Consider the following 13,437-nt stretch of genomic DNA (forward strand, 5'->3'; position numbering starts at 1 on the left):
TGTTTTCTCGCATATTACAAACTCCATTGTGATCACTTTTAGAGTTGTTTGGCTCTATCTCCAATTTTTGGCAGGCCAAAGAAGTATTCGCATCTCTATTCATTCCTTTGATGAGGCTTGTCGGTTTGAAGACGACCGAAATGGCTGAAAATGGAAGATTCATTACCATTCTCACGAAGGTTGATTTGTTTGATCACATATGCACATCTCTCTATTTTTCAAAGCTACGATTTTGATATGTGCTTCCAATTTTCGTTAAGTTTCCAGCAGGGATGTTGGAGCTATGGAGTTGCAGCTGGATATCTGACTAGATCATCATCTTCTATTTTCTTCCACTTCTTTGTTTTGATTCAATTCCTTCCTATGGACCCATTTCTTGTTGGTACCATGCAATACTTCTCCGACATGCCAACCAAATGGTGATGGATACCAGAAGTACGTAGACTTCTCAAAGGTTGCCTGATCGTAGCTATTGTATCCTCACCTAGAGATACCAAAAACAGATGAATACAGGGAAGAACAAAAACAGGAGCAAAGCATAAAATGAACAAATAAACCAAACATCAATGAATCTTAGCCCTGTTTCATGGGTTGATAAAGAGCTAGGAGTAGGTGGAATCTGCAAGAAACAAAAGCAAGATTTTACTTATCAAACTCAGGGAAGGATTAATAGATCAGGTATTTACAAGAGAAAAAAGAATGAAAATAGCAAAAAATTAAAGCCAAAATAGAGCACACATATAAAAAATAGATCCAGCAAAGCAAACAAGTGACCCCTGATGCCCACACCAAACAACATATCAATGCCTAGAAAATCATATGAAAATGAGAGTAAAGCAATGTGGAAGTGAGAAACAAAAAAACTACAACAATCATACTTGGAAAGCTCCCTTCAAGCAAAATGGTGTTTGACTACAAGCTCTACTCTAAACCTCCCTCTCTCTAGTTCTCTCCAAGGTTGCTCACCTCCTCTGGCCAGCTGGTTCCTCTATTTTTTTTCTCTTCCTTTCCCTCAAGCTATCTTATGAAAAACTCTCTCTCAAACCTCCATATTTATCTCATTCTTATCATATCCCCAACTGATTTCCTTTTGCCTAAGCAACCCCAATACCAATCTGCAGGTATCTCAGGTTTTTTTTTTTTCCTAGAACCTCTACCTCTCTCTTGTTCTACTCCTATTCCCAGCCATCACCCCATCTCTAGTTTTCCCTATCTCTCATATCTTGCTCCCCAAGCTATCAACCACGCTCCCCTTTGTCTCCCAAACTACCTCCTACGCTCCTCTGTGTAACAGCATGCAACTCTCTCCACCACTTTCAAACCGTTTCAGAATATTCCATAACACGTGTCATTGACGGATTGCATCTTCAGCCCACTGATGTGATCCTCTAATGGCCAAACCTAGGGCAACACATGGCCCCCCCAGAGCCATCCACCTAGCAAAATAATACCTGCAAGAATACACCCCAAAATGGGGTCTACAAAAACATTAATATGAAAATTATTTTTTAAAATATTAAAAATAAGTTAAAAACATTTTGGATTTATGAACAAACTTTTATTTTATAAAACATTATAGAACATTTTTTAAAATATTTTTTTCATAACTGTTGTTTAAAAACAGTTGCCAAATAAGGCTTTTTTTTTATTCTTGAAAACAAAAAATATAGTGTCTTCTAATAACAACTTTTAATTGTTTTTAAAGAATTGTTTTAAAAATAATTATACAAATATAAAAAATAATTTTAAAAACATAGAAAAAAATAAGTTTAGAACATCCAAAGTTTTCACTATGACTTTTGTTATAAGAACATCAAAACACAAACTTCAAAAATAATTTTCAAAAACTAATTTTTAAAGTTGTTTTTTAAAATACTTTCCTAACGGAGTCATAATTTCTTTTCTGGTTGAATGTACTCCACCTTTTCAATTTTTTGTATGTTTTACATTTTGTCCCTTTACATTCAAAATTCAACACTTTTTCCTTCAAACTTATTAAAAAAACAATGAATAATTTGCTAAATAAAAAATAAAACTAAAATACAAAGAAAAATACTTATTATCGAAGTTCAAAATTGTCACATTTCACAGTTGTATGCAAAAATCAAGAACAATTATGCAAACATCTCTATAAAATCGAAAATCAAAACTAAGGATTGTCATATTTTGAAGATATTTGAGAAATTTTACTTCAAAGTTTGTTTTATAAAATTTGAACCAATGGTCAAATCAAAGTACTAAAAATAGGTTAAAAAGGTGACAGGATAAAATTTCATTTATTTTCAATAAAAATATGCCAATAAAATTGCTTTTATATTTGAATTTTTTAATAGAATTTTATTTTAAAAAATAATTAAGAACCGAACATAACTAAGTTCACAATTTAAAAAAATATATTGGCCAATTTTTGAACTAAAAATAGTTTTTTCATAAGTTAATATAAAAATAAATTATTGTTTAAAACAAATTTGAAATGTTTTTAGTTCTTTTGCATTACCATATGTAATAAGTCAAGAAAACCCTTCAAACTATCGAGAACTATTTGATAATTATCTTTGAAAATGAACTTAAACAGACTATTAACATACGTTTGTTCTTGAAATAAAAATTTTATTGCAATGAAAAAATATTTTATCAAAGTTTTATACTCCAATCACATTATTTGTATTCTAATAATTTTTTTCATGTTTGATCATCCTAATCATATTATTAAGGTATTATTAGAATATATTTGATAATGATTATAGAAAGTGTTTTTATTTTCTTTTAACACTTAAAAAATTTGTATCTTTCAAGTATTAAAAAAAAATATAAATATTTTTAAAATTACTATTAAATACATTCTTAATTAACTTTTTATCTTATAAATATAAAAGCAAAATTAGGTGGTAGTATTCATTAATAAGCCCTTGAGAAGCACTTTTTGGTACCAAGGATGGTTTATTTGAGAGTGATTCTCATAAAAGCACTTCTACCTCATAGCCAATCATACAAAAGCTTCTAATAGGACAAAAAGGCGGTGTTTGGGTATTTTTTTTGTTTTTTAAAAAAGCCTAATGCTATTTTCTATGATATATTACTTAAAAAACAAAAAGAAAAAAAAAAGTAATTTATAAAAGAATTACTAACCAAGTCTGATTCAAAAAATCATTTCATGTGGTTCTTTATATGTTTAAAAGTGATTTTTAATTGGAAAAAAAAAACTACTTTTAACAAGTAACAATTCTTTTTTGGTAACGGTTTTCGAAAACGGTTTTAAAAAATAGTTTTTGAAAATTATTGTCTAATGTTTTATAGAACAAAATTTTATTTAAAAACATAAAATATTTTTAATATTTTAAATATGTTTTAAAAATAATTTTTTATTTTTTATTTTTAATCATTTTACATGTTTATATAATTATTTTTTAAAATAATCCTTAAAAAATAACATAAAATAACTAAAAGATGTGATTTGAAAACACCATATTTTATATTTTTAAAAACAAAAAAATATAAAACAATTTTTAATTTTTCTAATTTTTTGTCTTGGATAACAAAAAACAATAAAACATTACCAAACAAGGGTTAACAGTTAACTTTTCTAAAATCACTTCAAAACCGTGATTAGTTTTTTTTTCTTCCAAATATTGTTTTCATTTTAATAATTTTAAGTTTAATATCACAAAAAGATATTATTCTTGATATAAAACTTTTAGTCCAAATTATTCTCAGCTAATGCTAAAAATATAAACATATGAGAATTAGGTATAAAATAATAAAATAAAAATATAAAGTAATGACATAAAATTACGAAATAACATAATATTAAATATAAAATAATAATATCAGAATAAAAGATAATGTAATTATGAACACTCTAGGCGAGATTTATTTATTTATTTTTAAGTGTGTTGGTTAACCAATTTTTTTATTTAATATTTTTAGTGAATTTCAAATTTAATATGAACAAATAAAAATATATCATATAAAATAAAATAAAATGGAGCGAAAATATAAAATAATAGGATGGGGACAGGATGGAACCATGGTAGACACGTGATCCCCAGTTGACGGCAGTGTTAATGTTCTGTTGCTTCCTCATCGGTCACGTGACTCGTGAGGTGGTGAGGACTGAGATGAGAGTGGACCCACCAGCCCACCAAGAATTAAAGGGCCGTCTTGGTGGGGCCTTGGTGCACTTGCCAACGACATTAGTGGCCCAACTTGAATGTCATTTTAAATGCTCTTCATCTCTTGGTTTGACACTTTGACGTGAGGATATCAAATTAAATACTATGATTTTCTTTTCATCTTAAATATATTTTTATATTTAAATATTATATATGTTATTTTTAATAAAAAATTAATATCTTTATAATTTAATTTAATATATATAATTTATTATAATTATTTTTAATTTATATAAAATTATATGATTATCATAAATCCAATCGCAGTTCAATTATCAATTCATAGATGTTAACAAACAATAATTTCACTTACAATAAAAATTTTAAAAGTGTATGTATCTTATAGTTGTAAACTTAACTTAGGAAGAGGAAGGTTCGTGTTTTTTTTCTTAATTTAATGTAGATAAAAGTATTTCAAAAATATCCTATCCAAATATGAAATTCGATTATTGTAATAATTACTTTTACTTCTAATTTTCTTATTGTTTGAGCTTTAAATTATGCTTGAGTCAAATGTAGATAGTCACACTAAGGTGACGTTTATTTTTTTGACTTTTTGTTAAAAACAATTTGTTTTCAGAATTTAGGTTTTTTGTTTTTCTACTTTTTTATGATTTATTATAAACTTTTTACTGAATGAAAAAAACCAAAATATTTAGTTTTTTCTAAATAAAAAATAACATATTAATTTTTCTTTACTTTTTAATACTTAATAAAAATAAAATATTACAAAAACAAACAACCTAATATTTAACACTATTATGTATTAAGTTTTTATTTAGAATTAAGCAAAAAAAAACAAACATCACCTAAATCTTTAAACATTTAAAGTTTATATTATGTATATAGTTGCAAATTATTTAATAATAATGCACATATTTTTACTTATTAAATATATGTATATAGGAAAAAAGATGTAATGAGATGCATGTCACGTTTTATGATCACTAATAGTTTTTATATTGATTTAATATGTTTTTTTAATGCACATTTGTTACCCATTGTTGTATCGAGTTTAAAATATGATATTTAATAAAATTTGTGTTAAATACTGAAAAACAAGTTGATAATAGATTATTTATGTGTTTACTTGATTTTACTATCAACCCAAACCAAGTGGGCCCGAATCCAAATTGGTCCGGCCCATTATGAGGTGAATATTGTTAGTTCAAGTTTAGGCCGAAAGGTGTAGGATCCAATTGGACCAGCCTAGCCCTTTTTTTTTCTTTCTTTCTCATATATATATATATATATATATATATATATATATATATATATATATATATATATGTATGTATTACATCATACTATTTATTATTATAAAATATAAAATTTGTCTCATGTTTGATATCATTTTAAAGTCATTTGGTACGGTATTTTTTATTTTTTATTAATAATATTTATGATTAAAATATTTTATTATTTTACTATATATTTTATACACATCTTTATTTATTTTTTAACTACAAATTTAATGTTTTTTTAATCATTTTTTGTGTTCGCAAAATGTATAGTAAAAAAAAATTAAAAATTGATGAGAAAGAAAAAAATATGATGAATTAATGTATATATACATCTCATATCTTGACTTAAGATCGTCATATCCCACAAAATATAAAAAGTAAATTGGATAAAATATCTTATCACTTATCTTATAAAATTCATAGACTAAAATAGACGAGATGATACCAAATTTATAAATTTAACCTTTCTCATGTTTGAATTTGAAAAGCAACCTAGTTTTTATGTCACACTAATTTTGATTGATTACTTACAAGTTTTAAAAGATAGGAGGTATTTTTTAGGCCGATAAAAGGTGAAAGGTTATATTTACAAATTGGGTATGAATTAGGTAAAATGGGAAGGGGGGACAGAGGGTGAATTAGGTGATTAAAATTAAATAATAATTGAAGCAAATAAGTAAATAGAAGAGGGAAGAGTGATGCAAACTCTTTTTATAATGGTTTGATAATCCCGTCTACATCTACTCCTCTCAATCTCTTTTCAAAGTAAAAATAATTTTCAAAAACTAATGTTAAAGTTGTTTTTTAAAATACTTTCATAACGGAGTCATAATTTCTTTTTGGGTTGAATATACTCCATCTTTTCAATTTTTTGTATGTTTTACATTTTGTCCCTTTACATTCAAAATTCAACACTTTTTCCTTCAAACTTATTAAAAAAAACAATGAATAATTGGCTAAAAAAAAAAAAACTAAAATACAAAGAAAAATACCTATTGTCGAAGTTCAAAATTGTCACATTTCACAGTTGTATGCAAAAATCAAGAACAATTATGCAAACATCTCTATAAAATCGAAAATCAAAACTAATGATTGTCATATTTTGAAGATATTTGAGAAATTTTACTTCAAAGTTTGTTTTATAGAATTTGAACCAATGGTCGAATCAAAGTACTAAAAATAGGTTAAAAAAGTGATGGGATAAAATGTATTTATTTTCAATAAAAATATACCAATAAAATTGCTTTTATATTTGAATTTTTTAACAGAATTTTATTTTAAAAAATAATTAAGAACCGAACATAACTAAGTTCACAATTTAAAAAAAATATATATTGGGCAATTTTTGAACTGAAAATAGTTTTTTCATAAGTTAATATAAAAATAAATTATTGTTTAGAACAAATTTGAAATGTTTTTAGTTCTTTTGCATTACCATATGTAATAAGTTGAGAAAACCCTTCAAACTATCAAGAACTATTTGATAATTATTTTTGAAAATGAACTTAAACAGACTATTAATATACGTTTGTTCTTGAAATAAAAATTTTATCAAAGTTTTATACTCCAATCACATTATTTATATTCTAATAATTTTTTTCATATTTGATCATCCTAATCATATTATTAGGATATTATTAGAGTATGTTTGGCAATGATTATACAAAGTGTTTTTATTTTTTTTAACACTTAAAAAATTTGTATCTTTCAAAAATTTTAAAAAATAAAAATATTTTTAAAATTACTACCAAATACACTCTTAATTAACTTTTTATCTTATAAATATAAAAGCAAAATTAGGTGGTAGTATTCATTAATATGCCCTTGAGAAGCACTTTTTGGTACCAAGGATAGTTTATTTGAGAGTGATTTCTCATAAAAGCACTTCTACCTCATCGCCAATCATACAAAAGCTTCTAATAGGACAAAAAGGCGGTGTTTGGGTATTTTTTTTATTTTTTAAAAAAGCCTAATGCTATTTTCTATGATATATTACTTAAAAAACAAAAAGAAAAAAAAGAAGTAATTTATAAAAGAATTACTTACCAAGTCTGATTCAAAAAATCATTTCATGTAGTTCTTTATATGTTTATAAGTGATTTTTAATTGAAAAAAAAAAAAAAAACTACTTTTAAGAAGTAACAAGTCCGTTGTGATAATTATTTTCGGAAATGGTTTTAAAAAATAGTTTTTGAAAACTATTGTCTAATGTTTTATAGAATAAAAATTTATTTAAAAATAGTTTTTGAAAACTATTGTCTAATGTTTTATAAAATAAAATTTTATTTAAAAACATAAAATATTTTTAATATTTTAAATATGTTTTAAAAATATTTTTTATATTTTTTATTTTTAATCATTTTACATGTTTATATAATTATTTTTAAAAATAATCATTAAAAAATAACTAAAAATGTGCTTTGAAAACACCCTATTTTATCTTCTTAAAAACAAAAAATATAAAACAGTTTTTAGTTTTTCTAATTTTTTGTCTTAGATAACATAAAATCGTTATCGAAAATATTACCAAACAAAACAAAGGTCAACAGTTAACTTTTCTAAAATTACTTCAAAACCGTGATTAGTTTTTTTTTCTTTCAAATATTATTTTTATTTTAATAATTTTAAGTTTAATATCACAAAAAACATATTATTCTTGATATAAAACTTTTAGTCCATGTAGACCCCTTTTATTGGGTGGGGGGGGACCAGCTGCAGAGGAGTAGGGATGGCCATAATTTCAGAGGGGCCATGCCTGCTGATGAGGCCACAGGAGAGTGGGTGAGAGAGAGAGAGGAGGGATTTGAGGTCAGGAGGGAAAGAAGAGGCGGGGGATTCTGGAGGTGGCAGAGGAGCAAGAGGAGAGAAAGTCGGACCACCTTCAGCTAGAAAGCTTAGGTATGACCATCTCCTCAATTCTGATCTTTATTTTTCGCTATTTTTTGCTCAGTTCGTGCTGTGAATCTATTCTTCTCTGTTATTGGGCTTGTTGATTATGGCTTTGGCACCATTCTTTTGGAACCCCATGCACGACCACCCCCTGTAACTCTCCGCTCTTTCACCCTCATACCCGACCACATCACCTTCTCACCTTTCCATCTCATTAACCTTCATAATTCCTTAGTCCCGTGCCCACATCCTCTTGCCATCACACCCACGTCTGCGTTATCCATGCACGCATGGCTGCCTAGGTTTTTTTTTAGCCTCCTCTAAGGTCCCGAATCTATCCAGCCTCTGTAGTGGCAGCGAGGATATAATAAAAAAGGAAGGGATAGAAGGCATGAGAAATAAGAAATGTGGCTCAGCAGCCTCTAACCTACAGCTCCATCGTCCGTGACACGAAGGTTCTCGTCAAGCAAGCGACCTTGAAGGCTATTCTTGGAGCAGCACTGGGTTATGGGTCTGCACTTTCTGAGCATATTATTTCGAACGCTGTTATGAGGAGTTTTATGAGGACACACAAACCGAGTTCCTGAAGTTTGGGGACATGGTGAACTTTAAAGTGTACAGAAAAGGGTCATGTAGCCATTCCTCAGCATTCAATCGATTCAATATTGGCAGCTTCTAATGTGATTGTGAGCATAATGGGTTTACTTGAGAAAACAGAAAAAAGAAATGGAGTATCTCAGGGCATTCAGCGAATGGTTAGTGTGGGTATGGCAGAGAGGTGCATTGGAGAATGGGCTTGCTTTTTTTCTTTTCATTTGTTTATTCCTTATAGACTTGCTGTACACATTTGGTGGCCATTTCCTTTTTTTATTATTGTTATTACTTCCTTAGTTTTCTCCAATTTCTTATGTCAAAGATTCCATTTCTAAAATTTTAATTTCAAGATAATTTTTTTCAAGGCCCAATATTAATTTAATTTTTCAAAGCTTCAATTTTAATTTAATTTTTCAAAAACTCTCTTTTTAAAAAAAATAATATATATTTAGTTTTCAACACTTTGACTTCCTAAAATTTCATTATTTTCAAATTTAATTTTTTTATTAAAATAAAAATAAAATTCTATCTTTAAATATTTTTAAAAAAAAAAATCGTCATTTTCAAATTTAACTTCCAAATTTAATTTTCAATCCAAAAAGTCTCACTATTCTTTTTTTATTCGTTTAAACATCATTTTTGCTAATTAGTATCATTATTTCATATTTATTTATTTATTTATTTCAATCATTAAAGTTTAATTCTTCAAAACCGGATTTCCAAATTTAATCTTGAGACTCAAAAATTCCACCATTCACTTTTATTCCTTCAAATATCATCTTTGTTATCATTGTTATAGATTTCACGTTTACTTATTTCTTTCTTCTAAAAATTCCAATAATTAGAGTGCAATTATTCAAAGATCCGACTTTCAAACTTAATTTTCAAAATCCCACTATTCACTTTCATCCGTTCAAATATCACTTTCGTCAAAATCCGATTTTCCAATTTAATTTTTAATCTCACAAACCCCACTACTCACTATTCATCCGTCCAAATATCGTTTTGATTAATTAATAACATTATTCCATATTTGCCCATTTATTTCTCTTAAAAATCTCAATCATTAAAGTCTAATTCTTCAAAATTCCGATTTCTAAATTTAGCTATCTAAAATTCCAAGTGTCCTATCTCCGAACTTAATTTTCAGTTCCTAATGTTCCGATTACCGTATTTACCCAGTTACTCATTTGTTATCATCATTATTTTTATTACCATTTTATTTGTTCATTTCTAAAAAGTCCACCTTCAAATGATCTTCAACATTCTAATTTTTCAATTAAATTTCAAAAATCTAATTTTCTCCCGAATAGTTTTAATTTCGCTCTGGCTTTCAAACAATCTTCTGCTCCTCTTGACTTTAATAAGCAGAAACGAATTTTCCGTAATTCCGAATAATGGAATTTATGGGATTAATTCATGCAATATAAATCGGGTTTTGGTGGGGGCCCAACATATGTGATTTCCTTATGATTGATTGATTGTTTGTTTGATTTAATTGTCATGCATGATTGATTTTATTCTGCTCTATGACATGCTCGAAACTATTCATTAATTGTGCACTAACCTCACTTCTTGATAGCGCTTTATGGATCACTGCCCAGGTACGCATCCACATCCGCTCGGGTCATTTTCTGTATACATGTTTAGATTCTCACATGTGCATGATCACTTTGAGTATTCATTGATTCCCCCATCAATTGACATGATTACTTCATTTTATTAGTAGAGACCCGACTTTAAGGACTTAGAAGGGTGCTACAGTCCTTACCGTACCTTCCCAATAAGTAACCTGACCCCCGAACCCGATTCGGTTTTTCACATACCGCCTTTTCCAAAATAAGGAGTCACACTTAGGTTTTTTCTTTCTTATTTTGTTTTTCCTTTAAAAAAATTAAAATAAGTGGTGACTTCAAATCTTTTTCTAAAAATCAAATTTTCATCAAATAAAATAAAAATCGAGCTCGCCATCGAGTGGAAAACGCATTGAGCCAAAGTGCGGGGTCCACACCAAGTTATTCTCAGCTTATGCTAAAAATTTAAACATATGAGAATTAGGTATAAAAGAATAAAATAAAAATATAAAGTAGTGACACAAAATTACGAAATAACATAATATTAAATATAAAATAATAATATCATAATAAAAGATAATGTAATTATGAACACTCTAGGGCGAGATTTGATTTTTTTTTTTTTTTTTTTTTAGTGTGTTGGGTAAACAATTTTTGTATTAAAAAATATTATTTTATTTAATATTTTTGGTGAATTTCAAATTTAATATGAACAAATAAAAATATGTCATATAAAATAAAATAAAATGGAGCGAAAATATAAAATAATAGGATGGGACAGGATGGAACTATGGTAGACACGTGATCCCCAGTTGACGGCAGTGTTAATGTTCTGTTGCTTCCTCATCGGTCACGTGACTCGTGAGGTGGTGAGGACTGAGATGAGAGTGGACCCACCAGCCCACCAAGAATTAAAGGGCCGTCTTGGTGGGGCCTTGGTGCACTTACCAACGACATTAGTGGCCCAACTTGAATGTCATTTTAAATGCTCTTCCTCTCTTGGTTTGACACTTTGACGTGAGGATATCAAATTAAATACTATGATTTTCTTTTCATCTTAAATATATTTTTATATTTAAATATTATATATGTTATTTTTAATAAAAAAATTAATATATTTATATTTATCTTTCTAATTTAATTTAATATATATAATTTATTATAATTATTTTTAATTTATATAAAATTATATGATTATCATAAATTCAATCGCAGTTCAATTATCGATTTATAGATGTTAACAAACAATAATTTCACTTAAAATAAAAATTTTAAAAGTGCATGTATCTTATACTTGTAAACTTAACTTAAGAGGAGGAAGGTTCGTGTTTTTTTTCTTAATTTAATGTGGATAAAAGTATTTCAAAAATATCCTATCCAAATATGAAATTCGGTTATTGTAATAATTACTTTTACTTCTAATTTTCTTATTGTTTGAGCTTTAAATTATGCTTGAGTCAAATGTAGATAGTTAGACTAAGGTGGCATTTATTTTTTTTAATTTTTGTTAAAAACAATTTGTTTTCAGAATTTAAGTTTTTTGTTTTTCTATTTTTTTCATGACTTATTATAAACTTTTTACTGAATAGAAAAAGTCAAAATATTTAACTTTTTCTAAATAGAAAAAATAACATATTAGTTTTTCTTTACTTTTTTAATACTTAATAAAAATAAAATATTACAAAAATAATTTAGAATTAAGCAAAAAAAACAAACACCACCTAAATCTTTAAACATTTAAAGTTTATATTATGTATATAGTTGCAAATTATTTAATAATAATGCACATATTTTTACTTATTAAATATATGTATATTGGAAAAAAGATGTAATGAGATGCATGTCACGTTTTATGATCACTAATAGTTTTTATATTGATTTAATATGTTTTTTTAATGCACATTTGTTACCCAATGTTGTATCGAGTTTAAAATATGATATTTAATCGACTAATAAAATTTGTGTTAAATACTGAAATACAAGTTGATAATAGATTATTTATGTGTTTACTTGATTTTACTATCAACCCAAACCAAGTGGGCCGAGTCCAAATTGGTCCGGCCCATTACGAGGTGAATATTGTTAGTTCAAGTTTAGGCCGAAAGGTGTAGGATCCAATTGGACCAGCCTAGCCTTTTTTTTTTTTCCTTCTTTCTCATATATATATATATTACATCATACTATTTATTATTATAAAATATAAAATTTGTCTCATGTTTGATATCATTTTAAAGTCATTTAGTACGGTATTTTTTATTTTTTATTTTTTATTAATAATATTTATGATTAAAATATTTTATTATTTTACTATATATTTTATACACATCTTTATTTATTTTTTAACTACAAATTTAATGTTTTTTTAATCATTTTTTGTGTTCGCAAAATGTATAGTAAAAAAAATTTTTAAATGGATGAGAAAGAAAAAATTATGATGAATGAATGTATATATACATCTTATATCTTGACTTAAGATCGTCATATCCCACAAAATATAAAAAGTAAGTTGGATAGAATATCTTATCACTTATCTTATAAAATTGATTGACTAAAATAGATGAGATGATACCAAATTTATAAATTTAACCTTTCTCATGTTTGAATTTGAAAAGCAACCCAGTTTTTATGTCACACTAATTTTGATTGATTACCTACAAGTTTTAAAAGATAGGAGGTATTTTTTAGGCCAATAAAAGGTGAAAGGTTATATTCACAAATTAGGTATGAATTAGGTAAAATGGGGAGGGGGGACAGAGGGGTGAATTAGGTGATTAAAATTAAATAATAATTGAAACAAATAAGTAAATAGAAGAAGGACGAGGAATGCAAACTCTTTTTATAATGGTTTGATAATCCAGTCTACATCTACTCCTCTCAATCTCTTTTCAAAGTAACAGTTCCACTAGCCGATACTTCAAACCAATCTTCAATCTTGTACACTTTGATTTATGGTTCAATTGGTAC

The sequence above is a fragment of the Vitis riparia genome, chromosome 12 (assembly GCF_004353265.1).
Source record: "Vitis riparia cultivar Riparia Gloire de Montpellier isolate 1030 chromosome 12, EGFV_Vit.rip_1.0, whole genome shotgun sequence".
In the NCBI taxonomy this organism is placed as follows: Eukaryota; Viridiplantae; Streptophyta; class Magnoliopsida; order Vitales; family Vitaceae; genus Vitis; species Vitis riparia.